Source organism: Coffea eugenioides, chromosome 6, assembly GCF_003713205.1.
Source record: "Coffea eugenioides isolate CCC68of chromosome 6, Ceug_1.0, whole genome shotgun sequence".
Lineage (NCBI taxonomy): Eukaryota > Viridiplantae > Streptophyta > Magnoliopsida > Gentianales > Rubiaceae > Coffea > Coffea eugenioides.
The window spans coordinates 24,464,025-24,474,364 of NC_040040.1; positions in this window are offsets into that span (position 1 = coordinate 24,464,025).

Sequence of the window (10,340 nt, forward strand, 5' to 3'; positions counted from 1 at the left end):
TTTCATTTTTCACTTGTGGAAAACTCCTTTTTCTCTTTTCACACCAAAATGTTTTTATTCAACCATCCCTACATTTCTTATAGAACTCCAAAACAACACATTCAGGCATTTTCATCCATCATGATTCAAGGAAAATTTAAAAACCATGCTAAGAATCCAACTCATCCTTCGGCTTCCAAAATTTCCCAGCAACTAAGATACTTTAGATCAAATTTTTCCTCTGGTTTAAACATGGTGTTAGGTACTCAAATCCAGCATGTAAACACTTAGCTAGTTATTAAAAATTTCCACTTCAAAATTAGATTCATTCGGCAACTAAAATCATCCAGAAAAATCCAGAAATTTTGTCCATCAGCCACGGATGTACATGCATGAAGAGATGTTCTGTTTTCATTTTATTTTCTGGGTTAAAACATGCTTTTAAACTCCCAACTTCCTCATGCAATTACTTAGCAAAACAATGCACATTTCCAGATCAGGAGTTGAAATTAAACCATGATTACAAACCCCAAAATTTCCAGGTTAAACCTCACGGCTTTTCAAGGAAAAATGTCCAGCAGCTCGTTAGTTCTTAAATCAAATTTTTCCTCGGCTCATTCAGAGATTCAAATGCTCAAATTCAACATACAACTACTTAACTAACTGACTAACATTTTTGGTTCAAGAATTAAATTCGAACAACAGCAATATACATTCATAACTCCAGAATTTTGTGCAACTTCTACTCGGTGAGCTTGCATGTGAAGAATTCTGTTTCATTTTTATTTTCCAGAGTAATCCAGGCTAATTAATTTCATGCGTGACTTTATCATCTTGTTTTCAGGTGATTAATACACAAATACAAACATTGATCATCCCACAAATAACGAATTAAAGCTACAACATTCCAGCTCAAGCTCACGGCAGAACCATATATTTTTTTTTTCCTTCCAATTTCTGGTAGCTTAACATCAAATTATCACATAGCTAGTTACATCATCCGAGCTTAAAGACCTCACATGCAAGTCCAAAGCATTGCTTATACTACCTCTGGTTAACCATTTTCAGTCCAGAAATTTACCTCACTGGAATCTCACTCACACGACAAAGTGCTGAAGTCAGTCCCTCTCTCTCGGCTCTTGTCCTCTCGCACAGGTATGTTGGTTCTGGTTTGGGTTGTAGCGGTTGCAACTGGTGGTGGTGGAGACTGGATGGCAACCGGCTGATCTTGGAGAATGCAGAAGGAAGTTTGCTCACGGTTTCTCCTCCTCTCCTCCCTCTTCGATGCTCGCGGACAGAACCAGAAATGGAATTGCAGCTCTCAGCTTCCTCCCTCACTCTCGGCTATATGATGCAGCTCATCCTTTCTCTCACTCTCGGTCGATGATAACAAGGTGAAGGTGGAGTGTTTGGGAGGTTCAAGTGTGCAGGTGGTGAAGATGAGCATTGGCCGAATGGAGAGGTGAGTGATCATGGTGTCCGAGGGAGTGCTTGGCGTTGCGTGGAATGGTTATGGCCGTGGGGTGATTATGGTGAAATTGTGAAGGGTAGTTTAGTCTTTTCACTTCTCCTCCTATTATCCACTTAAGACCTTAGTTCTAACTTAGCTCCAAAAATTATCCCCAAGTGTGATTTGAACGCCTAATGATTCGCTAATCTTGCAAGGCTTTGATTATCGGAATTTTTTTTTCTTCGTCTTAAGTATGGTTAGAATACTTGTATTGTTTTTATCTAGAATTTATCGGTTGCAAAATAATATTAAGGTTTCTATCTGCACTTAACCTTATTCGAAATTAAAATTAGCTATTGAAAATTAAAGAATTATTTTTAAGGAGTAAACTTAATATAACTCAAGAATTATTAACTTAGTGAAGCAAAACTAAGTGCTTTAATAGTTAGCACCGTTATATTATTTTGCACATAAAAGTTATTTTTAATTTACTTATTTAAAACAAATGAAATAATGTTATAGATTAGAAGAAGAACTACGAATAAAATATGCACTAGTATATAAAAGCGAGTGAAAGTAATATAGAAAAGATTAAGGAATACGGATGCTAGATAAAGGTGAAATTGAAGTATGCATTGGTATTTATCTGCAAAATTCAAGGTTCTCACATCTATGCCCATTATACTTGGTAGACCATTTCTAGCAACTGCAGGTACTATTATTAATGTCAAAAATGGCAAACTTAAATTTCAAGTAGGTGAAGAAGAGGTAGAGTTCAATTTGAATGAAATGGAAAAATACTCCTCTTTTACCGATCATGCTTGTTCTATTGGCACAATTGATAAACTAACCCAAGAGTTGAGCCGAGTCAATTTTGACTTCGACCCTCTTGAGCTTTGTTTATTGAGTTTAGGCATGCAAGAGGGAGATTGTGAAGCACTTGAAGAAGTGGCCAAGTATTTGGATTTTCAAGCACCCTATAATAGGGGTAATGCCTATGAAAGTCTTGGCCAAGGAAAAGGGCTACCACCACCTTCGGAGATTGAACCTCCAAAATTAGAGGTCAAGCCACTTCTAACTTATCTAAGGTACGAGTTTCTTGGAGAAAACAATACTTTACTGGTCATTGTTAGTGCTTACCTAGATGAAGAGCAATGTGCAAAGTTGTTAAGAGTTCCAAGAAGGCATAAAAAAGCAATTGGATGGACAATTGCGGACATTAAGGGTATAAGTCCTTCTATATGTATGCACCGCATTCTATTGGAGGACAATTACAAACCGGTGGTGGAAACGCAAAGAAGACTCAATCCAAATATGAAGGAGGTGGTAAGAAATGAAATTCTTAAATGGCTTGACGCATGTATAATCTTTCCTATCTCTGATAGTGTTTGGATTAGTCCCATTTATGTTGTACCAAAAAAGGGTGGAATCACTATAATTATGGGCAAAAGTGATGAGATGATTCCATCTCGGCTTGTGGTTAGGTGGATAGTGTGTATTGATTATCGCAAGTTAAATGCAGTTACAAGAAAAGACCATTTTCCTTTACCCTTTCTTGATCAATTATTGGAGCGAATAGCCGGTTATGAATTTTATTATTTTCTTGATGGTTTTTCAGGATATAACCAAATAGCTATAGCTCCGGAGGATCAAGAGAAGACCACTTTTACTTGTCCTTATGGCACCTTTGCCTTTAGAAGGATGCCATTTGGCCTATGCAACGCCCCTACTACCTTTCAACGTTGCATGATGGACATATTTTCTGATTATATAGAGAAAATTATGGAGATATTTATGGATGATTTTTCGATTTATGGCTCATCTTTTGACCATTGTTTTCATAATTTAGAATTGATTTTGCAGAGATGCGAGGAGACAAATCTTGTGCTAAATTGGGAGAAATGCCATTTTATGGTGCAAGAAGGAATCGTTTTAGGGCACAAGATTTCCTCTAAGGGAATTGAGCTGGATAAGGTAAAAATTGAAGTCATCAAATGAATGTCTCCTCCAAACAATGTTAAGGGCATAAGAAGTTTTTTAGGACACGCAGGCTTTTATAGACGCTTTATTAAGGATTTTTCTAAAATAGGAAAGCCATTGTGTGATTTATTATGTAAAGATACCCCTTTTCAATTTGATGATAATTGTGTTGTTGCTTTTGAAAGGTTGAAGAAGGAATTGATTTCGGCACCCATTATAACTTCACCGGATTGGTCGCTACCATTTGAATTGATGTGTGACGCAAGTGACTATACGGTTGGTGCGATTTTAGGGCAAAGGAAAGAAGAAAGGTTGCACGTCATTCACTATGCAAGCAAATTATTCAATGAGGCACAACTCAATTATGCAACAACCGAAAAGGAGCTACTGGCGGTGATATTTGCTTTAGATAAATTTAGATCCTATTTAGTAGGATCTAAAGTTATTATTTATACGGGCCATTCGGCTTTCAAATATTTGCTACATAAGAAAAACGCGAAACCACGACTAATTCGGTGGATTCTTTTGTTGCAGGAATTTGATGTGGAGATAAGGGACAAAAAGGGATCAGAGAACCTCGTGGCGGATCATCTATCACGATTGGAATATATCCCGATCAATGATCAAGTTCCCATTCAAGAGAATTTTTCGGATGAATTTGTCCTTGACAGGTGCCGAACCTGTGCAATAATAATTACTAAAAAGTCCTAATTACCACCTCAATTAAATAATTATAGAACAAATCCAAGTACTGGAGCAGGGACCCTAGGTGTGCAATGGGTTACTTGATTCACCCTGTTCCCGAAGAGTTTGCTTGATCCGATATACCGGGTTTGTCTATAAAAATACTAATTTTGCGTACAATGGCAAGAAGGGTCGATTCCACAGGGAGCAGGTAGGAAATTATTTCTTTCCAAATCAGTAGAACAAAATTGGGGGATTTTCAATGGGAGGCAAATGAAAATAAAATCAAATAAAACAAACAAAATTCAAAACTAACTCACAAAGCATAATTCACTAAAAATAGCAATTAACAAAATTCCACCCAAAGGATCAACTGCTCAGGCACGGTCCAATTAAATGATCATCGATGCAAAGATATTTCATCCATTTATCACTAGATTGGTTATAGCCATCAATAAGCTCTGACAACCAGCTCTTCCTTACTTTTTCGACAGTCAAGGTACGACCATTGGCTGCTTCTCTAACCGGATAACAACCCTAGGTACGACCGTAGGAATTTAATTACCCAATTGCATTAAAGCTAGAAGAACCCAACCCTAACCAATAAACACGCTAAGAGGGTTTATTTAAATTAGATCTTGCATTTCCCCATCATAAAGCCAATTATGGTGGTTGCCACGGGGTGTCAACTAAATGAACAATTACGGATTCTATTTAATTAACGTGGCAGTAGGCTATTAAATTAAATCAAATACCCGGCCGTTGATATTCAATTAATCAAATACCCATGAACAGTTAATTCAGGAAATGCACGAATAGTAATAAATTGGAAGAAATAATGAAAGATTGATTAGATCTCACAGGTGTGATGGACCGCGCCCTCGCGTCACCCTTTGGGCAGAGGAGAAAATTAGCCGCTCCTCATCATGTCAAGCTCACGCGATTTAATTGATTTCATCCACGCAAACATCCAAACAATTAATTCCAAGGAGCGGAGCGATGCGAATTAACTAAGGAACAAATGGGAAATTCCCTTGGTTCATTTTCTTATATTCGGTCGCTCCTGGAGCAGAGTCAAGAAAAGGGATAACAGCGATGGAAAATTGCAGCAAATCAAAAGCGAACGTCAAAGGCGTTCTACAACAAAAGATTGAAAAGGTCAACTCCTAAGCTAGTCTAAGTTGCGGCTGAAGAAAGCCACAAACCCCAGTCAAAACGTCTGACCGCTGACAAACCTAGGAAAAGAAAACTAAGCCTAAAAAGTAGATAGCCCCCTGAATCTTCCTTGTTTCCCTTTTGTATATCCGCCGCCCAAGAAAGTCAAGCAGAAGCCCACGGACGTCTGGCCCTTTTCTTGCTTTTCAATTGAAGCCTTTGGAGTTTTAATCCTGTGCTCCTCGCGGTTCACGTGGACCAGGGTCCGGCTTTCGGTTTCGTCCGCCTTCTAAGGCGTGGCCACGCCCTGGAACGACAAGTCTTCTGGAAATTTTCCCCGCGAGATCATTTTTAATGCCGATCACCTATAATTCATACCAATGTGAAATATGAGTTAGACCTCAGTACTTAGCACAGTAAATAGCCAAAATTAGGCCGAAATAACACTGCAAAATGTGCCAAATAACTGTTCTATCAGTCCTAACCATTGTCAATTCTCCATGGTATGCGGATTTCACCAATTATTTGGTAAGTGGAGTGATACCAAAGGGTTTTAATTATCATCAAAAGAAGAAATTCTTACATGATGTGAAAAGTTATTTTTCGGAGGAACCATTGCTTTATAGACATTGTGCCGATGGTATGGTGCGTAGATGTATTCCCGAAGATGACGTACGTAATGTTTTATATCATTGTCACAACCTTGAAACGGGTGGTCATTTTAGCACTTCAAAGACCATGACAAAAGTATGGCAATCGGGGTTTTATTGGCCAACTATGTACCAAGATGTTAGGGAATATGTTAAAAGTTGTGATGCATGCCAAAGAACCGGGAATATCTCAAGAAAAAATGAAATGCCCCTTACTACTTTCTTAGAAGTTGAATTATTTGATGTTTGGGGGATGGATTTTATGGGACCATTTCTTAGTTCTTTTAATAATAAGTACATCTTAGTGGCAGTGGATTATGTTTCTAAATGGGTGGAAACTATCGCTTCACCTACTAATGACTCTAAGGTTGTATTTCGGTTCCTTAAAAAGAATATTTTTAGCAGGTTTGGTATTCCTAAGGCCATAGTAAGCGATGAAGGAAAGCATTTTTGTAATAATCAAATTGACTCTCTATTGCTTAAGTATGGTTGTAGGCACAAGACATCACTACCATACCACCCGCAAGCAAATGGACAAGCTGAGTTAGCCAATCGAGAGATCAAGCTCATCTTGGAGAAAACAGTGAATAAATCAAGGAAGGATTGGGCGAGACGTCTTGATGATGCATTATGGGCATATCGAACGGCATTGAAGACACCTTTGGGGATGTCGCCGTATCGATTAGTCTTTGGAAAAGCTTGTCATTTGCCTGTAGAGGTGGAACATAAAGCATATTGGGCAATTAAAGTAATTAACATAGATTTATGTCTTGCAGGTGGAAGGAGACTACTTGAACTGAGCAAACTTGAAGAACACCGGCTACATGCTTACGAGAATGCAAGAATTTATAAGGAGAAAGTGAAATATTGGCATGATAAGCATCTCGTTTCCAAACAATTTGAGGTGGGGCAAAAAGTGCTATTATACAACTTACGCCTTAGGTTGTTTCCCGGGAAACTCAAGTCAAGATGGTCGGGACCTTTTGAAGTCACTCAAGTGTTTCCTTATGGAGCCGTTGGAATAGTTAATGCGAGAAATGAACGATTCAAGGTCAACGGTCAACGATTAAAACCCTACTTGGCAGGTGAAATCGTTCCTAATGGACTCATATGTCCTTTGGGTGACTCTTCTTCAACTTAAATATCCTACCCTTTTGAGTCGAGCCAACGACTATAAACAAAAGCGCTAGTTGGGAGGCAACCCAACGATTTCTTTAGTTTTACTGTGTTTTTAATATGTTTCTTTTGTTAGTTGGTGTGATTTTTCTTGTCTTATTGGTTTGTAGGGGGGCCACCGGAGTTTGAATGTTCATCTTGGAGGTGCACTTGAAGAACGATAGTTAAAAAGGAAAGTTTCCATATTGGATGTTGTTTTAAGTGTCTAAATTTCTCGTTTATATATCCCATGTTGCACTTTCATGATATTTAAGTGAGTTCGGTGATAACATGTTTGTATCTGATCATTAACTCATTTGATGTGCATTTCATGCCTAAAAGTGCTATTTTAGTGTTAAAGTGCCAAAATGATCAAAGAACCTCAATCCTCGATTTGTAATTTAGAAGTGTTTGAGGTGTTTTGAGAGGATGGATTCAGCGTTTAGAGCATATTACACTTGCATGTGAAGAAAAAGTTGGAAAATTTTCATCTAAAAGTGTAATTCAGAAATTGTAGAAAAAGGTTATCAGAATTGGAAAAAAATTGCAGTTTCTGCAATTGTTGCAGAAACGAGAGGATCCGAGCTCGGATCATTTTGATCCGAGTGCTCGGATAAACTTCTGTACAACCTGATTCGAGCTTCAATCGATCCGAGGCCTGATCTATAGGATCCGAGCTCGGATCGATTTGGGCATATAGCAGAACCGAAACATCGGTTTTGCATTTCTTCAATTTCTCTTCCTCCTCTTCATCGAAACCCTAGCCCCTCTCCACTAATCTTCTATTTCATCCATTAATTTTCCAATCTTTCACCATAAAAACATCCCCAAGCCTCTTGTGGTCATAAACCCTCAATAATTTCTCATCAAAAACATCAATTTGGGGGCTTTTGATTGTCAAAACGGGAAAGAGGGAGCCAAACTAAAACCATCCATTTGGGGGCTGAAATTGGGCTTGTTTGTCCTGCATTTTGCATCTTTTGCATCCTCTAACATCACTCTACATGTTTGAGGTAAGTTTTCTTGATTTCCTGTGGTATTTTACATTTCTAAGAATGTAATTTCCTGAGTTTCTGACATATTTTATGGGGTATATTATAATGGTGAATTGTTGTATTTAGTTGCTCCTTGATACTTAGAAATGTCATTTACCTTATTGTGATGCTTAATATTGAGGAATGTGTACCCTTGGTGAATTAATCTTATTTTCTCTCATTTATTAAGTTCATAGCATGAGTGCAATTCACATGTGTTTTAATGCTCTATTTTTTTTGGTGAATTTGATGTGTTGAGGAATTGTTAGAACATCTTGATTTCTTAGCATGACCGTTTGAACAAATTGGTATGAAATTCTTGAGATGAATTGCTAAAAAGGGGTGAATTGTTGGAATTGAGGATGCTATATGAATGAGTATCGAGATGTGGCTCTTATATAAATGCATTAGAATGGTAGGAATTGTGCTTGAGAAATTGCTTTGTGGAATATTCTCTTGAATTTGATATTTCTTGGCAGGGAGTTTAGCCCTGTTTCAAGGGGAAACTTTGCCGAAATTTTTTCAGATGAGTTTCCACAATTTTAGCAATGCTAATTTGTTTCATTCATGTTCTCAAAGTGCTAGAGGTGTTGTTTGTTTAACATGTGAACTAATTTTGACATTAATATAAGCACAATGATTCGAACACGAAGAGCCACTATTTGAACGCCTACTCCTTCACCAAGTCCTGAAGCAACACCTTCAGTGGGGGAAGAATCTTCTTGCCCTGAGCAACCACCACAGTCACGACGCAAACAGGCATCTATAAGTCGCGAGGAAACCCCTCCAGAGTATGATATCACTCAATTCACATCACTCGAGAATCAAGAGTGGTATGACGCTGGGTTGCTTAAGGAAATTATCATCGAGAAACACTTGGCGACTGAGGTGGATGCTCACTACAAGGTATCGGCGGCATTTGCTCGACTTGGATGGGAGAACATTCTTCAGTTGCCTCGCCATTACTATCCAAACTTGGTGAGGGAGTTTTATGCAAATGTGGAGGATAAGCCTGGACATAGCGCTAATAAGATTGTTTCTTGGGTCCGTGGGAAGCGCGTCGTCATAAAAAGGGAAAAAATCGGCAAGTTTATAATGGTCAAAAATGACGGAGAGGACGTGAAATTGACTAAGGAATTTAAGGCGCGTGACCCGTGGCTAGTCGAGGAAACTGTGGCTCGCCTTAAGGGGCAATATATAGATCGAGGACGTTCCGGGAAGAAGATAGTGTATGCCGACTCTTTTGAAGCTCGATACCACTTAATTTTTTATCTATATGCTCACAACGTGGTTCCTAAGAAAAGTGGTAAAAGAGAGCTACGGAATAGTGACCTCTATTTTCTCGACAAGATGATACATGGCGTGGGCGCACAACTGACCGGCATTCCATTGCCGAGCATCATTATAAGTTATATACGCACCACAGCTAGGATGCGACCCGGCGATTCTTGTTTCGGATTTCCTCGACTCCTATCTTTGTTGTTTGAGAAGCTCCAAGTCAATGTGAGTGCTGACGAGGCACTGACCACCAAGTCCATTGATGAAGTGACGATCACATTGTTGAGGTCATTGGCCATCCCTACCGATTTCGGTGCTTCTTTACTTCAAGAACGCGCTACTGGGGAAGCTTCTATGTCCACTCACTCTCCGCCTCATCCTCAACCCTGACCGGAAGCTCAAGAGATGGAAGCGTAGCCGACTCAACCGCCTCCAATTCGACCTCCACCACCTCCCTCTAGGTCTCGGTGGCAAGAGGTCCTCAATGCCATGTGCTGTATGGAGACACGAGTTATGGAGCAGATTGACCAACAAGAACGAGTTATTATGGAGAGAATGGAAAGACATGATTGGCAACTTCGTGCTTTGGAGGACCATTTCCAAATTCGTCGTTCTCCTATACCGACTCCGACTCCCATACCTGGCGAAGGTCAAGCTGCATCTATTCCTGAGCCACGAGACGATGTTGAGCAAGAAGCTCGTGCAGAAGTCGGAGGAGAAGAAGCTTCGGAACTTGGCGGCCCCTCAGCTTAATTCGCTTTATTTTCATTTTTATTTAGTTTTCACATTTCTTTTGTTTTAGATTATCCTTTGTTGACTTTTAGTTCAGTGTTTTATTTAGTTAAGTCTTTTGAACTGTTTCACTCCCCTTTTGTTATGTACTTACCCCTTCCTGCAGTCTAAGTAGATTTTGGGATGTTCGTGATGTTCGAGAGGTTCGTATCGACTGCTGGATCTCTCTTTCCGTTAATTAGA